Below are 20,073 nucleotides of genomic sequence, written 5' to 3' on the forward strand. Positions count from 1 at the left end.
GAACGTCCTCTTACTAAACATATAATAAGTAGGTAGGTATACAAATTAAACTAACCTAATTTCTGATTCGGGAGGCCCTATCATCGACATCGAAATTTCTTTAAATTTCGCTCGTTATGGTAGTCCCTCTGATGTTTGATATCATAACAAATTAAATAGGTACCTACAATAACCTAACTTTCCTAAATCATTGATACACTTTAACCGTATTGTTTCAATTTTCCGTATAAATTATAAGTCATTCAAGATTTACCTCCGACGTTTCGAGGACGGCGTTGCCCCGTCGCCGCCGTCAACGCCGTCCTCTTCGGACTTCGGACGTAAGTAAATCTTAAAACTTAAATACCGTAAAACGGGGTCAACAGAAATCGCGGGGTGAATAGAGAAATTTTGAACTTTTTCTTTCAAGTTGTTATATTTAAAAACATACATCTCTAAAATTAGATTTTTTGGAATGCGTATATAGTAGACTATTTATTATCTACATTGATACCAAAATACCAAAAGAACTTAATCAAACTGCCTAAAAGTTAGATTTTTTTGACTCTAAAGTAAGGTCTCGCCGTGGTAAGAAATGAAGCCTGTCTGAACTTTGTTCTAGCGGTAAATGTTTTGACATTAACGAAGTAAAAGTTAGCTAACCTGGTAATATAGTATCTGTACCTAGTACCTAAATAATAAATAATATCACTAATTTTCTCTATAATAAAGCATTTTTTTGCAAAAAACCAATAACAAGCAAATTTACGTGATAAAGGGGTCAGTGGACACGCATATGGGGTGAACAGTTACGCCATAGGGGGTGATTAGATACAACAAAGGAGTGTAAAGACACGCCTTGGGGGTTAAAAGACACGAGAAAATAATTTTCTGTCAAATAGCTGTTTAACAGATATATATACCATTTGCCAATAGAGTATCCACATAATAATGACCAAATTCGATGCCTATGACAACTAAAACTTAATATTTCTATTCACCCCTTTCTTGTGTCTATCGACCCCGTTTTAAGGATATGGAGAAAACAGGTAGTTTTCTTTGATTTTCTCTGAATTAGGTTGGTAAACATTTTTTTCACAAATGCAAAATTAAAGAATGTAGCGCCAGCTAGCTCGGGGTTCGGATGACTAGGCTATTTAAAAGTGAAAACGACACCGATAACTGAATAAAAGTGTATTATATTGAAAGTAATTGCACTGGTAACGTACATATGGGAAACTTATTAGAAATTAAGCACTAAATACTGTAGTGATTTACAAATTATCATTAGACACATATTAATCGTATCGCGTCGGTTGCCGGACTGCGCGGGAGCGGCGAGAACGTATCTGTATACGGTCGGTCACGCGCAGTGCGTCATGATTCGGAGCCGTGATTGGCTCATGCGGTGCAGCAGGGAAGTCGTCCAATCCGCGAGTTTCGTTCGGCCGGGCCGACGTTTGAGGTTGGCGCGTTATACACTCCCCCTCCAAGTTCCCAGAACGACCCGTTGGGGACTTGGTAACAGTAACATCTCGCGCTAAGTTACGAGGGCGACCACGTAGTCGCCGTGGTTGGACAGGCACCGAAGGAATACCTTGACCTGGTGTGAATGGTGTCAAATCAGAACTATGGTATTTACCCAGGTCGGTATTGGTTTGTACGTCAGCTATAACATAAGAAGTTGGACTAATTATTTTACTAATGCGATAGGGACCATCCCGTTTTGGCATGAATTTCTTTGTTAAACCTTTAGAAGCGTTACTAAGCAAATGAGTGTCTACCAGAACTAGGTCATTAACGCAAAACAAAGGTGACTGCCGTCGGTGCTGGTCAGCGTCGCTTTTCTTCTGGTCCTGCTGGCGTACAGCTTTCTCCTTTATAACATCCCAGTTTTCGAGAAACTTCTTCAAGTAAGGAGTTATTTGCGGCAGAAAGTTTTCTTTTGACAGAATAGCCTTTAAATCGCGTTGAGCGTCAAAAGGAGTCCTCATCTCTCGAGCGAACATCATGTGAGCTGGACTGCATCCAGTGGTGGCACAAAGAGCACTATTCATCGAGAACCTGATCGCTGGCAGGAACTTGGGCCACGCACGATGATTGTTCTTCACTAAAATAGATAGTTGAATCTTGAGGTCTCTATTCTTGCGTTCTGCAGGGTTGGCCTCAGGATGATAGAGTGGTATTAAATTCTGCTTGATTCCCAGCAAGAACATGGTCTGCTGCATCACAGCTGAGACAAACTGAACTCCATTGTCAGAAATGACTCTTCTTGGGAATCCATACCGTAGGAAATACTGCTCGATAAGGGCTGGAGCGCAGACTTCTGCTGTGGCGTCCTTGAGGGCTATCAGCTCCACCCAGCGTGTAGCCGTGTCCTCGATGAGCAGCACCCATTTCTCTCCATTATCTCCTTCAGGTAAAGGGCCAAAGAGGTCTATAGCAAGCACCTCTCCTCTTTGATTAAGCACTGGGGTCTGTAGTAGTCCCATAGGCTTCTGGTTACTTATCTTGTAACGTTGGCATTCTTCACATAGTTTTAAATATTCCGTGATGTATTTGCGCATTCCTGTAAAGTAATACTTTTGACAGATGCGTGCGAGAGTCCTTTCTACGCCCTGATGACCAGCTGTTGGGGCGTTGTGGTACTCTTTTAAGACGGCCTCCTTCATAGAGTTAGGTACTACCAGCTGAGCGTCCTCCGACTCAGAGTTGGGATTGTAATAGTAGAGTATCCCTTGGGCCATGACATATCCTCTCTCTAGCCATCTGGTCGAGTTAATAGGTTCAGAGTCTTCCAGGTCTTGAATAATCTTGGCGACTTCTGGATCTTCGAGCTTTGCAGTACGTAGTTCCGTCGGGTTAACTTGTGGAATATCAATAATAATAGAGCAGACTCCACATTCTTCTTTGGAGTTTTCATCGCAGACAGGTCGACTCAATGTGTCTGCTATGACATTGGCTTTTCCAGGTGTGTATTCATATTTGATGTCAAAACCTTGCAGTTTAAGTGCCCACCGGATAAGGCGACCACTTGGTGACTTGTGAGTCAACAGCCATTTCAACGGCTGATGATCCGTCTTCACTAAAACTGTATGACCATCAATATAGGGCCGGTACTTCTCAACCGCCCAGATCACAGCCAAACACTCCCTCTCAGTTGTGCTATAACGGCGTTCTGCTGGAGTGAGCAGCCTGCTGGCATACTCAATGGGACGCTCATCATGTCCTTCGCCTTGCATAAGACAACCTCCAAGAGCATAGTTGCTCGAGTCAGTCCGCAGAATAAATTGTTTGCTGTAATCCGCTTGCACCAGGATTGGAGCAGAAGTTAATCTGGTTTTGAGATCCGTAAAAGCCTGTTGTTGCTCGTCTTGCCATTTCCATGGTTCATTTTTCTTTGTAAGCTTGGTAAGCGGCTGAGCTACCGCTGAGAAATTTGGAACAAACTTTCTGAACCAAGCGCAGGTTTGGAGAAATGTCCGGAGATGCTTGAGATTAGTTGGCTCCTTCATGGCTAATATAGCTTCAACTTTCCCATTATCTGGCTTTATACCGTCAGGGGTGATGAGGTGTCCAAGGTACTTGACCTCTTTGCAGGCAAAAACACATTTCTCTCGGTTTGCTCTTAAGCCAAACTGACGTAGTCGGTCGAACACAAGTTGCAGGTCTTGCAGGTGTTTCTCGAAACTGTCAGATATAACCAGGAGATCGTCCAGGTAAGCTAGAACTGTAGTATTTTGCAAGCTGGCACCGGATTTAAACTTATCCATCAACCGCTGGAAGGTTGCAGGTGCATTCTTTAAACCGAATGGCATTCGTACGAAACGGTAGGTACCGAATGGTGTGATCACTGAAGTCTTATCCCGATCAGCTGGATTCACACTTACTTGCCAGTATCCGGATCTCAGATCTATGGTACTTATGTAGCAATGTCTTCCGGTCGACTGCAGCAGCTCATCAATTAAGGGTAAGGGATAGTTATCTGTCTTTGTGACGCTATTCAGCTTTCTATAATCAGCACAGAATCTGACAGTATTATTCTTCTTAGGGACAAGAACTGCCGGCGAGGTCCATGCAGATTCACATTCCTCTATTATCCCTTCCCGGAGCATCTTCTCAATCTCCGCTTTCATTATTTCTTTCTTTGCAGGTGTGAGCCGGTATGGAGGTACAGATATAGGTGCATGGTCTCCTGTGTCGATATGATGTTCAACAATTGGAGTGGGCGCTCCCCCTAGACTGAAGACTGCACTATTCCTCTCTAACACTTCGGCTAATTTCATCTTTTCACCTTCGCTGAGCATTGATCCTTCTTCAGCATGAAGTATATTGCTTGCAGCAATTGACAATTGCGTTGGCATGTCAGATTCATACTGTATGGGATATCTCTCACCACCTGGGAAACACCAAGTATGGTTATCAAAGTCCAGGTCGAGCCTAGATGCTTTTAGAAAATCGATTCCCAGTAAAGTTTCATTTTCTTCAGCTTCAGGTAAGATCAGGAACTCTTGAGGTATTACTCTATCCTTCACTTTGACATCTAAGGTAATTTTGAGCACATTTCTAATTTGAGTTATACCATCGGCTAATGTCACTCTCATTAGCTTCTCGCAGAACTGTTGCTGTCTCTCAAGTAACAGTGAGTAGAGCTTCCGACTTGCCAAGCTTCTCTTTGCGCCTGTATCCACTAAGGCAATACCTTGCATGTCTAAGATTCCAATCCCTAAAATTGGCCGCTGACGCCTTTTTGTGTATTCCTCATATGTGTCAAATAAATCCAACACGGGGTCCTCAGAGTCATTCTGGTCCATTAGGGCTCCAGGTGTAGGCTCCTTGGAGTCCTCATCCTTCTGGTTTGTCCCTGAAAAGTCCACAGCTGAAAATAAAATTCCCTCACAAGGCGTGGTTGAGTTACTGGAATTATCTATACTGTGACCCGAAGATGACATACTGTAGTTAGTTATATTGTGACCATTCTTGTTATCAGCTGATCCTAAATCAGCTGTAGTCAACCTAGATTTGGCGTCAATGACCTGATCTGGCAGCACAGGAATGTTACTAATATTATTTGACACGGTGCAAAATGACATTTCCTCACTATGGGAACTATTTACTTGCTTATCACTGTTATCAATAAAGGACTTTGCAAAAAGTGTGCACGATTGTTGAACGACTATGGGGTCGTCCTGGGAGCTGTCGGCGGCGCGGGGCATCACCGGCTTTGCTACTAAACCGTCACCAAAGAAATTTTGCAGGAAGTGCATGTCGAAAATCAGTGGGAGACAAAAAGATCTCGTCAAGCTTATCATTTTGAACTTTAGGTATAGAGTTAAGAGTACTACTCACCGGGGAGAGCTTCTTAGTCTGCTTACCAGTGTCCTTTAACCCTGGATTGGACGAATCCATGCTGCAGTTGACAGTACAGAAAGTAGCATTACATTTTTCGCAATTTGCACGTATAACACCTACTTGACCACAACCATAACAACGTAAGACATTAACATCTGATGTGTTATTATTATTATCGTTAGACGTACCACTAGTCTTTATTTAGTTTTCTACATTCTTCTTTTACGTGGCCGTAACGTTTACAATACCCGCACTTCTTACTATACGACTTAGATTTCGCGGCGGACGCGGACGCTGTATTGTTATCACTGTTATCATCTAAACGACGCGGCGGAGGCGCGCGGGGCTCGCGGGACGGCGGCGCGGCGCTCGCGCTCGCGGCAGCGCGCGGCGGCTTTGACACGGCGACGGGACGACTCGGCGAGGCGTAGCTCACGTTCTTGGAAGCGGCGGCGGCCTTTGTATCGTTCGTACTCTCGTTCAACGATTCTTCGACAGCGCGCGCCTTTTGTAACAATATCTTAAACGTTGCGCACTCTTCCCTCTTAACACGTTTACGTATACGTTTGTTTAACAGTCCGTACACCATATCCAATTGTACCTTCTCAGCCAACTCGCTACGCGGCAATTTTGCCAACAGCGCTCTGCACTTTGCGACGAAAATATGAGTATTTTCGTCGCCTTGAGGTGTAGCAAATAAGTCGCGGTAAATGCGTGGCGGAGCTCGATTGTCGCCGTAGGTATGGCGCAAGCTGTCCAATACTTCGGCCCATGAAGTTGTCTCCGGTTTTATGCCCTGCCACCAATCTGCGGCTGAATGCGTTAATAGCATAGATAACCCTCGAATGGCGTTATCGTCCGAGATGTTTGCACAATCTTTGTAGGCTTCAATGGCGTCAATAAAACCTTCGATGGACTCTTCTGCATTTCCAGCGAATCGAGCTTTGCAGCGAGAGAAATTTCCTCCTTCTACAGGAAACGGTGTCGATGTAGTAGACGACGACGGGTGCCTAGAGGTTGTGATGACGCTTTCCAGCAGTTCCCTGAAGGCGTTGGTTTGCGACCGTTGCAACGAATCCACAAGCGTCGCGACGTCATCTCTCGTGAAAGAACCTTCTCGAGCGGGCTCGAGGTCATCTCGCGTCGGCGTCGACACACGTCGATTTCTCCCTGATTTAGGCGGCATTTTAGTACACTATATTGTTTATTTTAATGAATCACGGCTAGGGTTTGCACGACGGATCCGAAATGTATGTGAATATCCGCGGATCCGGAATCAGATCCGGATAATTTCATACATTTCGGATCCGGATTGCAAACCCTAATCACGGCACAAAAGTCCACTTTTTCACTATAGCCTCACACTTGGGCAGCCATTTTGTAGCGCCAGCTAGCTCGGGGTTCGGATGACTAGGCTATTTAAAAGTGAAAACGACACCGATAACTGAATAAAAGTGTATTATATTGAAAGTAATTGCACTGGTAACGTACATATGGGAAACTTATTAGAAATTAAGCACTAAATACTGTAGTGATTTACAAATTATCATTAGACACATATTAATCGTATCGCGTCGGTTGCCGGACTGCGCGGGAGCGGCGAGAACGTATCTGTATACGGTCGGTCACGCGCAGTGCGTCATGATTCGGAGCCGTGATTGGCTCATGCGGTGCAGCAGGGAAGTCGTCCAATCCGCGAGTTTCGTTCGGCCGGGCCGACGTTTGAGGTTGGCGCGTTATAAGAACTAACCAAGACTCAAAAAATGATATCAAAATTATTACTTTTCTCATTTGGATTATTGGCGAAAATCGTCCTTGAAGTTGAAAATCGTGTCTTTTCACCCCGTTTTACGGTACATGAATAAATTGTGAAAGTTTAAATAAGTATAGTCACGGACTAGCCTATGGTCCTTGGTATAGTGTTGTTCAAAATATACTTATCTAAAGTGATAAATAACCATTTACCCGACTACCTGGCTTGTCGAAGGTCACTGTGAGATTTTCTATTGTTTGAGTCGTGTATCCTTTTCGAGTTTAATGATAAGGAATTCGTTGTTAACCCATTTCTATTAGAAAATATGTTTATTTATATTCCTCGGACCATTACGTTCGCATGTTGTGATTTTAAATTTATTTGCTTAGTGTTTATTTTAGAACCTTCACCCACGTTCATTAATATATTTATTATGGGTACTGTAATATAAAAATATTTCATTAATTTATTAAAATCAGAAACATTGTAGTAGGAAGTACCTAATATAAAATATAACACGAATCCCGGAATGCCCACTGCATATCCGTATCAGCAGAATGATTGAGGTCATTAACCCCGTGTGGCACCGACTTGCCTGATAACTGATTATTTCACTTGAAATTGGGATTAGGTATTAAGCGCTTATGACACTATACCCACATACTGAAACCGCAAGAGTGTGTAAACTGTCTAAGGAGACACTGCCATAGGTATTTAGGTATTTGTTGTAAGTGTTGGCCTTTCCTTTTTGACACAAAATGGTCATGGTCTTTTCTATTTGATAATAAATCTAAGACAATACCGCGTTATAATTATATATCTAGGTACCAATATAATTTTTTAATTTAATATGCGTATATTTTTAACTTACGATTTTATTTAACAAACGTTTCAAATAGTTTGTATCGGCGCAACCTTGGGCCTCTCAAGGCCATGTGCACGGCAACCAATGCAACGCTTAGCGCCCAGAATTATTTATTAAAACTGATCGTACCGCAATGCCTTGTTCTTTTTGCCCTAACGTGATGCGTAGGTACCTACTAGATAACTTCAATCCAGCATAAGAGTCGCTCTTTGAGCTTTGATTATGCATTATTGTGTATCTCAAAGTCACAGTTATGCTGGTTTACTCGAACGCTCGTCGTGCCGAAGCAAGGTAAGCGATAAGAACATGACCTGTGATTTGTAAGGAAACTTTGACCCCTTACTAAAGTACCCAATCAAACAAAAATACAATACAAAAAATGTAACCAAAAAAAACAAAAATGTCAAATTGATTTCATAATCGTAAATTGACTTAAAGTATGTAAATAGATTTTAATTTTGTCGCCGATGTCTGAATCGCCATCTAGTAACAATGAACCTTAAAATGAATGTGATATGTAGGTTTAGTGCGTGAAAGCTACTACAGATGTCGCAAGAGAGGTGTTTCGACGCTATTTCAACTCATGTTTGTTGTAAGAGTTTTGTTAGCTCCATGCGCCATCTAGTTTGTCACTGTGAACTAAAAAATTAGCTACAAGTATAAGATACTTAGGACGGTGCGCTTTTTTAGTATGGGATTGGGTATCTGTACTAGTATTATATGATCTGTGGTGAAACCTACTTTTTGCAAAGTGTTACTTGTCACTTTTTGACATCTATCAATAAGGATATTTAGACTACGTCCCATAGCAGCAACATCACCATCAAAAAGGCCTTTTACACTATGTAACAATAAAAACTTGTTTTTTTTATCTCTTATCTCTGAAAGTAGGCGAATTTCAAAAAAGTCTATAGGACATTTTTGTCTCTTAATATGATCAGGAATACGCTGTTAAAATTATTCGGTTTCCTCATGTTACACCGTGTATGTCAATTATTAATATTTCGTAAAAAATGTTAGGTTAATGTCAAATGCTAACTAAATCTGTTATATTTGTTCACATTATTTTCCATATCTACTGAACTCCGCTTTTAGATAGTTTTTATCAAGTTTTTATAGGTAGGGGAAATCATACTTCCACGCAGACGAAGTCGTGGGCAGAACCAAGTCTTCTTAATGAATTGTAGTAATTAATTATAGCAGAAACTAATTAGGTACACCCGCAGCAGTAACTAAATGTAAGTAAAACCTTGCGGTAGTTTTGGCACAAAATGTATTTGCTTACTTTCGTGAAATAGTTCAGATATTGCTAATAATATGCAAGGCTCAAAATGCTGACATTTCGATTTATAGCTGAGAGTCGGAAACTGAGCACCTAATCGATTTGTTACCAGTCGGCGCGAGTGAACAAGTTTCAATGCTTTAACGAGTTATATTTCAGCTGAGCCCACTGAAAATAACAAAAGGCTTATTATTAACCGGGCAACTAAAATATTAAATAGGAACTTTCATTGGGCATATAATAATATAATTTGGCTGTGCATTAATATTTTAGCGCCAAAAAAATATATATTAGCCTCAAATATAAGCATCATATTATTAAAAAAAGTGGCAGCAAAATCAAGCTACCCAAAAAAATTATAGGGAACTTAAAGTGATAGGTTGGCGACTAAAATAATAAATTGGCAACTAATATTGTAAAGCGATCATAAAATTTAGTTGTCATCATAGTATAATAAAACATGGTCTTCTCTTCCCAGAGTGACACAACCCTACGTCACAATAACATTGCCACTTTATATAGCGCTATCGCATATTATCATATAGCGCTGTCGCATGATGACGTAGGCTTGTGTCAGTCACGTGACCTCGAAAAGACGGGAAGAGAGTACCAGGCATTATTATACCATGTTCACACCTAAGTAATCAACTATAGTCATAACTGAGCATGTCGTTTCAGCTAGGTAGTATTTATAACACGAAAGCAGTTAAATTTAATGAATATTGGTCACTTTTTACACAAAACACCTGAAATTAATTTACCAATACGTAATGGTCAGTATACTTATAGTCGAAATTTCTAATCATGAAACGTCTAATGGCCATTATAACATTAGATCTTTAAATTTTTAATTACTCATTTCAATAGTTACTACTGTGTTCTGCTAGAGTCAACAGATAGGTGCGACGACGATCAAAGCGAGGAGGAGCGTGTTAGGTTGACCGTGTAAGTAATTACCAAACAAAATATTTTAAAAGATCTTCATTTTTGAATTAATAGATAGCCGTTTTCTTTTTAAAATGTGCTTCATAAATGGTCTCCAAAATAATAATTCAGTTGCCAAATAAATACTTGGTACCTGCCTCAAAATAATCAAAAGCTGTAACGGCATTAAAATACAACTCATATTGATATATTTTAAGGCTTCGTTTTTGTACCCATTTCTATTTTTTTAAACTATAGACTGGTCTATTTTTTGTAAAATTCGATTTCGACTGGCAAATCATATTACTTTTTGGCAACCGGGTTTTTTGGTTCAGGCGGAGTATGTCACTTTCTTAGGACGTCACATTCTGAGGACGTCACATTCTGAGTTCGTCACTTTCTGAGTACGTCACTTTCTGAGAACGCCACTTTCTGAGGACGTCACTTTCTGAGTTCGTCACTTTCTGAGTACGTCACTTTCTGAGAACGCCACTTTCTGAGTACGTCACTTTCTGAGTACGTCACTTTCTGAGTACGTCACTTTCTGAGAACGCCACTTTCTGAGTACGTCACTTTCTGAGGACGTCACTTTCTGAGAACGCCACTTTCTGAGGACGTCACTTTCTGAGTACGTCACTTTCTGAGAACGCCACTTTCTGAGTACGTCACTTTCTGAGGACGTCACTTTCTGAGAACGCCACTTTCTGAGGACGTCACTTTCTGAGTACGTCGCGTTTTTTAGCATAGGTACGATTTAACAGTATAATATACCTGCACGAAAAATGTATACTGCCAGCAACCAGATTAGCTGTTCGACATACGGTCGCTTTTATATATTTCATACCAATACCAATCTCTGTTTGCCTTACGCCTGACTGGTAGAGAGTTCCATTTGGCAAAACGTCCTATGTTTCGTGCAATAAAGTGAAAATAGAGAAATAAATAATATAAAAACAATCTAATTATGTTTAAATCATTATTTAATTCAGAATACTTAGAAACTACAAGCACCAAAACATTTAGCCACAGATTGGAGTTAGGCCGGCAACAGCTTCGATTCAATACACATAAATGTTTCGCACAGTAGGAACCATTCGCCGCTGTGATTAGCTGGTGAAGGTATCACGGCAAGCTCGCTGACACCAGTAGAAGGTCATTCCCACATATTTACATTTAAACGGACTGCCGCTCATTTCGTGACAACATATTCTTCAACATACCGCGTCTTCTGTCATGTCCCCATAAACTCACGTCTTTTTTTCTGATGATGGTGTAAATTTTGGATATCTGCGTATAAAAATCAGCTCTTGCAGTTTTGGTTCAGACAATATTTCTTCTCATGTCACCTGTGGAGAATAGGCGTCAAAGGATTTTTTCTTCATATCGGCAACGGCATATTCAGAATATATGTTCAGCCATCAATCACTTCTGCGTATGGATCACTCCCATACTCTCATAGTTCTCATGTTCTGCATATATTTAATGTAATTTATTTGTTTGTTTTCTTCCTATATAGGTTACACGATGAATTTTTAAATTAATATTACATTGTACTTTTAGCCTGACAATAAAAATCTATCATGTCGCCGATTTGACATCGCTGATTTTTTTCTATTTAAAATCCAAAACTACAAGAAGGTTATAAAGTTTGTCAAAGGACTGTCTCATTTGAAACATAGACAGAGATAAACATACTATCTTTGTCTTACACTAGTACTAGCATCCAAAAGAAAAGGATGAGTGTAGTTTTTATTGTTCTTATTTAATGACAAATTTGTTTGACCACTTACCTACAGTCCGTTAACTCTCAGAATGAACTTCGTTTTTCGGGTAAAATCGGACGTATTCACGTAATAGAAAATGACAGCGTCGTACTGATTTAGTTGCAACTTGCAATCCAACACTCAAAACTATACAGGGTGGTCTATACCACGACTTCCAAAAATTTTTTTAGATTCCTCAATTCAATTATAGAATATGTATGTTAGCCGGTTTTTCGTAGTTTACAAGTTATGAATTTTTGAACTTTTAACTTTTGTTAAGAAATTCCGGGCCGAACCAATTAATTTATTAAAAAAAACCGGGCAAGTGCGAGTCGGACTCGTGCACGAAGGGTTCCGTACCATAATGCAAAAAAAAAGCAAAAAAAAAAGGTCACCCATCCAAATACTGACCACTCCCGACGTTGCTTAACTTTGGTCAAAAATCACGTTTGTTGTATGGGCGCCCCATTTAAATCTTTATTTTATTCTGTTTTTAGTATTTGTTGTTATAGCGGCAACAGAAATACATCATCTGTGGAAATTTCAACTGTCTAGCTATCACGGTTCGTGAGATACAGCCTGGTGACAGACGGACGGACGGACGGACGGACGGACGGACGGACAGCGAAGTCTTAGTAATAGGGTCCCGTTTTACCCTTTGGGTACGGAACCCTAAAAACTATTGAACTTTTTTGAATGTTTCTTTTTATAACATAATCCTTTACAAACGACGCAGTTGCTAAAAAAATCAGCATCCTCACTTGGCTGCGAGTTGGAAAAAAAGACAAAAGTCAAAGTTTTACGTTCAAGCAGGTCAAGTTTAGATTTTACCTAATTAAAAAAAAACAAGCGAGTTCAACGACTTTTGGTTATTTTAGAAACTGCTAGTCCCTAAGTTTTTTTTAAAGGTAAAAAAAAAGTGACAATAGTCATAATTTGACAGAGTCACCGGTCAAAGGAATCGAGGTGGAAAGTTCCCAAATTAGTAATCTGATAGCCCAAATAGTGAAGAATCTAAAAAAAAACAACGGGTTGCACTCCGGGAGTGCCGGCAGAAGTGAAAACTCAATGACATTGTATCAGTTTTTCGATCAGGCCAAGTGTCCGTCTTACGTCTTACGAATCTTACGGTCACGTGACCTGTCGCGAGTTTAACATTTTTTCCCCATCACAAAAAGTGCACAGCGCCGCTAAAGAAGTTTTCACTTAAAAATTTTGGACATCGAGGTTTGTACCACCCTGTATAGAGTAGTTAATACCACCATAACTAGTAGGTAAATATTTAAATTCATATTAAAATATGTGACTTTTAAGTACTGTGTAATTATTTACAAATAAAATTTAAATTTTTTGTTTTAATTTATTTTTTTATGTTAAAGTAAATTTTAATTAAAACTAGAGATAAAATAAAAAACAAACTATAAAAAATATACTTACCTACAAAAAAATATGTGACTGTTATTATTACCACTCTGTATAATTTCAGCGAGAAGTTGTAAATGACAAATGACAGTGTGACGTTCTGCTTTCAAATTCTGATTCTATTTTACTTAGATTATGACAAAAAGTCAAATCGCAATATAGTCATCAACCAAATATTAAGCATAACGTCATTAAATTAGGGCTTGTTTTACATTGAGACAATAGGTATCCCTAACTTTTGGCGAGTGAGTAAGAAAGCATGATGATGTGTTGTCATTCGGCACCCTTTTGAAGGGGTGCGAGTGGCCTCTTCCGCCTTCCGGCTGCGGAGGCTGTATCCGGTCGCGCCCCACCTTGTGGGGCGGTCGATCGCACGTCTTTTTGGGGACGGCTGTGTGTCCAAGTAAGAAAGCAGAACAGCAGTATCACCTTCGCGTGTTACCGCCGATACCCGATGTATCTTTCTAAAATCCGAAGGTCATTCTGAGAGTTAACGGACTGTAGATAATATGTTGAGCTAGCTTCGACCCGCGACTTCATCTGCTTGGAAATATGATGATGATGATGATATCGTACCTATGCTAAAAAACGTGACGTACTCAGAAAGTGACGTCCTCAGAAAGTGGCGCTCTCAGAAAGTGACGTCCTCAGAAAGTGACGTACTCAGAAAGTGGCGTTCTCAGAAAGTGACGTACTCAGAAAGTGACGAACTCAGAAAGTGACGTACTCAGAAAGTGACGAACTCAGAAAGTGACGTCCTCAGAAAGTGGCGTTCTCATAAAGTGACGTACTCAGAAAGTGACGAACTCAGAATGTGACGTCCTCAGAATGTGACGTCCTAAGAAAGTGACATACTCCGCCTGAACCGGTTTTTTAACCTAATTAGACCCCGCAGAATCCGATTTTGCCGGTTGCTTGATCGAATTCTTGTTCGGAAGTGAGATATTTGATATTAAATGTCCCTTTTTTAGTTTTTCGTAAATAACTCTTAAACGGCGGCTCATAGCTAAAAATCTTCTACTAGATAAGTAATTTGCATAAAATTGCCTATAAGAAAGATCCCGTACAATTTTTCGCTAGGAACAATATTTAAAGAGATATTAACACGGGAAAGTTAATTATAATCACTTCTAAGGTCCCTTTTTTTAGTTTTTCGTAAATAACTCGTAAACGGTGGGCAATATCAAAAAATATTGTTAGAAGTTAATAATCTACACAAAATTTTGTACAAAAAAGATTCAATACACTTTTTCGCAGGGACCAATGTTTAAAAAGATAATAAAGAGGGAAAGTTACTTATAATAAATTCTAAGGTTCCTTGTTTTAATTTTTTCGTTAATAATTTGTAAAGTATGACTCATACCAAAAAATATATCTTATACCTACATAAATAATAAACATAAAATTTCCTATAAGAAACATGCAGAACACTTTTCGCTAGGATCAATATCTAAAAAGACAAAGCAGCGGGAAAATTAATTATAATCAATTTTAAAGTCCCTTTTTAGTTATTTGTGAATAACTCGTAAACGGTGACCCATAGCAAAATAGGTTTTTAAGAATAAATTATCTACATAAAATTTTCTCCAAAAATCATTCGGATCAATATTTGAAACGATATTAAAGGAAGAAAGTTAATTACAATCAGTTCACAGGTCACTTTTATTCGTTTTTCGTAAATAACTCCTAAACGGTGGCCCGTTGCAAAACAATATTATAAATAAATATTGAACATAAAATTGTCCACAAACAAGGTTCTGTACACTTTTTCGCTACGATCAATATTTAATGAGGTATTAAAGGGGGTAAGTTAATTTATTATAATCAATTTCCAGGTCCCTATTTTTAGTTATCCGTAAGTAACTCGTAAATGGTGGCCCATAGCGAAATAGGTTCTTAATGTTCTTATAAATAAAATATCTCGAATTATCAACTTCTTCCCGCCGTGTACTGAAGGGTTCTCTACACTTTTTCGCTAGGATCAATATTTAATGAGGTATTAAAGGGGGAAAGTTAATTATAATCAAATCTACACATTATTTAACTTTCCCTCTTTAATAGCTTTTTTATGTCGATTATTTATTATTATTGAACCTGCGCGACGAGGGCGGCCACCGCTGCCGGCACGCTTGGGGCCTGCGGGACATCCTGCCCCGCCCACGGCTCCCGCTGCCGGTGGTATAGTGCGACGCATGAGATGGACTCGAAACATGAACGAGAATGTCATGCGCGCCTATTATGGGGCTACAGAGGGGGGAACACAGCTATCCGCCTATCGTTCGAGAATACTTCCTCTGTTTCAGGCTCTTGAACCTACCATCAACGTGTCGGAGCAGCGATTATCGGATCAGGTGCGCGTCATTCAGCGGCTAAAACGCTTGGATGACGCGACACTTGATCGGCTTCGCCAGGAGGCTCTCTCTGCTCGCGCGGACTCCACCTCGGTGCGAGATCTGCCCGCCACGTCGCCGGATCCGGTGCCCGCACCCGACCTGGCACCGGGGGCGCCGCGGGTTGATTTCTATACCGACGAGGGGGACTTCGCGAGTCAGAATGTGAATACAACTGCTAATGAGCAACTGAGGAGGACTTTGGAAGAGGCGATTACGCAGTATCGCGTCACAACCAACTCTAGGCCCCGATTACCACGTCTGCCTATGAATAGACGCAATCTAGCGCTAATGGGAGCCCTAAACGCTTTACTAGAACCACATTTGCGGACTAGTAAAGATTTAGATGATACGCACTCGATCATGTACTGCGGAGCCATCGCGGCGTGCCGTGTTGCTCGCGTCAAGTTCCCGGACACTGAACGTGCACCTAGGACCGTCGGAGGTGTCCCTGCATGGCAAGCGCGGATCGAGCGACGTATCGGCTCGTTTAGGACTCTCATCGCAAAACTAATCTGCTTCAGGGGGGGCAACAATCGCCCCCGAGTAATGCGCTTTGTGAACCAGGCGTTCGCGGGGACGGATATCAGGCCCCGCGACTACATGGCCAATGTCACAGAGCGCATCGACTTTCTAAAGCAGAAAGTCTATGCATGGCCAAACCGTATTCGCCGCTACAGAGAGCGTGTGGATCGATTTCAGCAGAATCGCCTTTTTCAAAGTGACCAAAGGAAGGTGTACCGAAAGTGGGAGGAAGCCAACCTTCGTGCGCCCGACACGCAGCCGCCGGATGCTACTGCCATGACCGACTTCTGGCGTAGCATCTGGTCGGTGCCTGTCGGACACACCGAGGGGGGTTGGATGAGTGTTGTCGAGCGTGAGTGCGAGTCCATCGAACCTATGGGGGCAGTCACCATCAGCCCCGATGACGTCAGTTGTGCCATCCGCACGGCCCAGAACTGGAAAAGTCCTGGGCCGGATGGATTGCACAACTTCTGGCTAAAGTGGTTCCGATGCTCTCACTCGCGCTTGGCAGTACAATTTCAACAAGCCCTCGAGCTTGGTTCTCTCCCACCTTCCTTAACAACTGGTGTCACCTTCCTGCTCTATAAGTCCGGTAGTACCACGGAAGCGAAGAACTACAGACCCATCACATGCTTGCCTACACTCTTAACGTTTCACAATATTTCTTGATATTGGCCACCGTTTACGAGTTATTTATGAAAAACTAAAAAAGGGGCCTTAGAAGTGATTATAATTAAATTTCCCGCGTTAATATCTCTTTGAATATTGATCCTAGCGAAAAATTGTACGGAATCTTTCTTGTAGACAATTTTATGCAGATTACTTATGTTTCAGAACATTTTTTGCTATGCGCCACCGTTTAGGAGTTATTTACGAAAAACTAAAAAAGGGACCTTTAGTATCAAATATCTCACTTCCGGTCAAGAATTCGATCAAGCAACCGGCAAATTCGGATTCAGCGGGGTCTAATTAGGTTAAAAAACCCGGTTGCCAAAAAGTAATATGATTTGCCAGTCGAATCAAGAAGGAGAGCGATTTTGAATTTTTATGTCTAGTCTACTACCCAAATTCGATTAATTAGTTGACCGGTTAAATACGTGCCATAACAAAAGCATAAGCCTTTAAATGGGGGGAACCGATTCGTTGACTGTGAACAGATAGCACAATTATTACCAACGGATAAACTTTGATGCGGGCCAGACGGTATCTATAGCAAAGGATCGGTGGGTCTGAGGGGCTACCGCGAAAACCGAAATTCGCAAATTGCGGGGATCTTACTCTTTTACTCCAATGAAGGCGTAATTAGAGTGACAGAGAAAAATGCCCGCAATTGACGATTTTCGGTATTGGCGGTAGCCCTACTGATCTGACGCAATGACGGTGCTGCCGATTCCTTAACACATTCGACACCGCGTACCCGACTCTCGGGCACTCGTAAACTTTACTCAGATGCCGGCATACCCGCTAGTCGGGCAAGAGCTATAAACCTACACGCGACGCCGAAGTGCCCGACAGGCGGGCAAGCATTGCATCTTCACTACCTCAGGGCTGCCACTGCCACTAACAGAAAAAATTGTAAGTCTTCTGATTATTATGTGGTCGAAAAGTTGGTACAGTTGATTATTATATTTTATTACTTCACTTTGTATTTTTATTTACTTTACCTAATGCGATTACAAAATAAAAATTCTTATTAGTGGTTACGTGAAATTGCATACACGGGTATGTATCAATAGGAGTTAGAATTTTCGTAAATCGTACAACCTAATTTGTATTTACGAATATTTAGTAAGTATAGGTATACATCTATTTCATGAGTACTCATAGGATGATTTTTGTGAAACAAAATTCGGAGAAAAATAAACCAAGAAATTCAACTAAGTACATAACAACATTCTAACTTCTAAGCGGCAGTTCTCAGAAAAAGACAATAGGTCAGTCATCATAAAACAGCACTGCACTGCAACTGCGTGGAAGCAAAACGTAACAAGTAGCTTTGAATAGTTACGATAATTAGTACGTTCGTACACATACAATAAAGTCGCAACTTCTTTGACAAAAGAATGTAGTTACTGTGATCATACACTTAACCCTGGAGATGTTGTTTACCATCCCTTATCTATTTGAAGTTTGCGACCCGGGTTTTTTTTTCAACCCGGTCTCGGTGTAAAATTGCAATCGGAGCCATTCCGTAATGGTTTGTGATGTGCTTCGGACGTTGTTGTGTTATGTTAATTTTCATTTTGACGACTCGGCTTGTTTTTTGGACAACTGTGATTTCTGCTTTCTTACTGGACTTTGTGGTTTTGCCTGTTGATGATTTGGCTTTGTGTGATTTTATTCATTTCCTACTGCCCCACTGAATGCATTGTGATAATTGATAAAACGGGGAGCCTAAACTGATGAGACAGCAGATTTAATTTTATCCACGTACTTATACGAAAGTTACTTGGCACAGCCCTGAGCGTCCGCCGCTTGCCCGACTAGCGGGTTCGCGGCGTGCGGCATTGAGTTGCACGTCGTTGCCCGACTAGCGAGTACTATCGGTTTCTGGGGTATTGTTTGAAATTTTGCCTGGTTGCGAAAGTGTTAACATAACATAACGTTCGAGAAAAGAGAGACAGATTTTACAGTATACGAAACATTGACATAGATATCTAGGGACCGGCTTTACGGACAATAATAATGAGGCATGACAGGGGCCAGTACAGCGGTGTGACGCCGGTACAACGCTATTGGTTGATGAGTTCGCATCACGCGCGCGATTGGTTGATGAGTTCGCATCACGCGCGCTATTGGTCGCAACTAGTTGCGTTAGACTGCACGATTGGCTGGAATTCGTGAGTCACACCGCTAAAGTAGTACCATTTTTAGTGCCCATAAGGCCAGTCCATAAATATATACGTTAATGATACGAAAATATTAATCAAGTAACGTTAGCTGTCACTGTTAAAAGTACTAATAGAGTGTTAATTATGTATCAAAGTTTAATACAAATAACAAACAACTTCGTTTGTTGGTGACATGATGAGCTTAGTGATTCGCGAAATCCTACACCGTGTGTGTCAAGTTTTCATGTGTGTCAAGTTTTCGTGTGTGACCGACGACGTGTCGAGTAAGTTCGCAAACTTTAAAGACGTCATTTTAAAGCCTGTTGTCTAGCCAGCCTCTCGAGATGCGAATACTTAGAGGTTTAAGGTGGTATCAAGTTCGGCCGTGTGGAAAGGAATGAAGGAAAATTCGCCTGAAGGTACTTAGTACTATTGAGTCAGACTAACAGTTTGAATCCTTATCTAAAATCACTTTTAGTGAAACAAAAGTATCAACTTGAAACTTCCAATATTAGGTAGGTAGGTAAGTGTTCGTCCAGCTATAGTTTTCATCCACTTGGCGAAATTTGAATTCCTGCACAAATTTGGACTTATTGAATGAACACCCCCCAGTGAATGAACAAAATCACGTTTTTTGTCTAAAATAAGAAATATAGTCATTTCTACTTAATATACGAATATATGAATATGAATATTACTCGCCCATAAGGCTTTCCAATATTTTATATGTTAGGTACTGTAAAAATCCGATGTAAGCAGCGGAAACATGTTGCCCTAAATGCCATGGATAAATTAGTTTTAACCATTTTTTCTTGGTCAAATTGTGTCACTAAACTAAACTAGGCATTAGAAAAACCTCGTTTTAAGAAGTCCTTTTAAATTCAGAACGCGCAAGAACATTTTTAAATAAAGAAATATCTATACTTAACTCTCGTTGACGTCGTAGCACCTTGGCTCGTATGAAGGTCATGCGTACTGGGAGGGTTT

The sequence above is a fragment of the Cydia splendana genome, chromosome 5 (genome assembly GCF_910591565.1).
Source record: "Cydia splendana chromosome 5, ilCydSple1.2, whole genome shotgun sequence".
In the NCBI taxonomy this organism is placed as follows: domain Eukaryota; kingdom Metazoa; phylum Arthropoda; class Insecta; order Lepidoptera; family Tortricidae; genus Cydia; species Cydia splendana.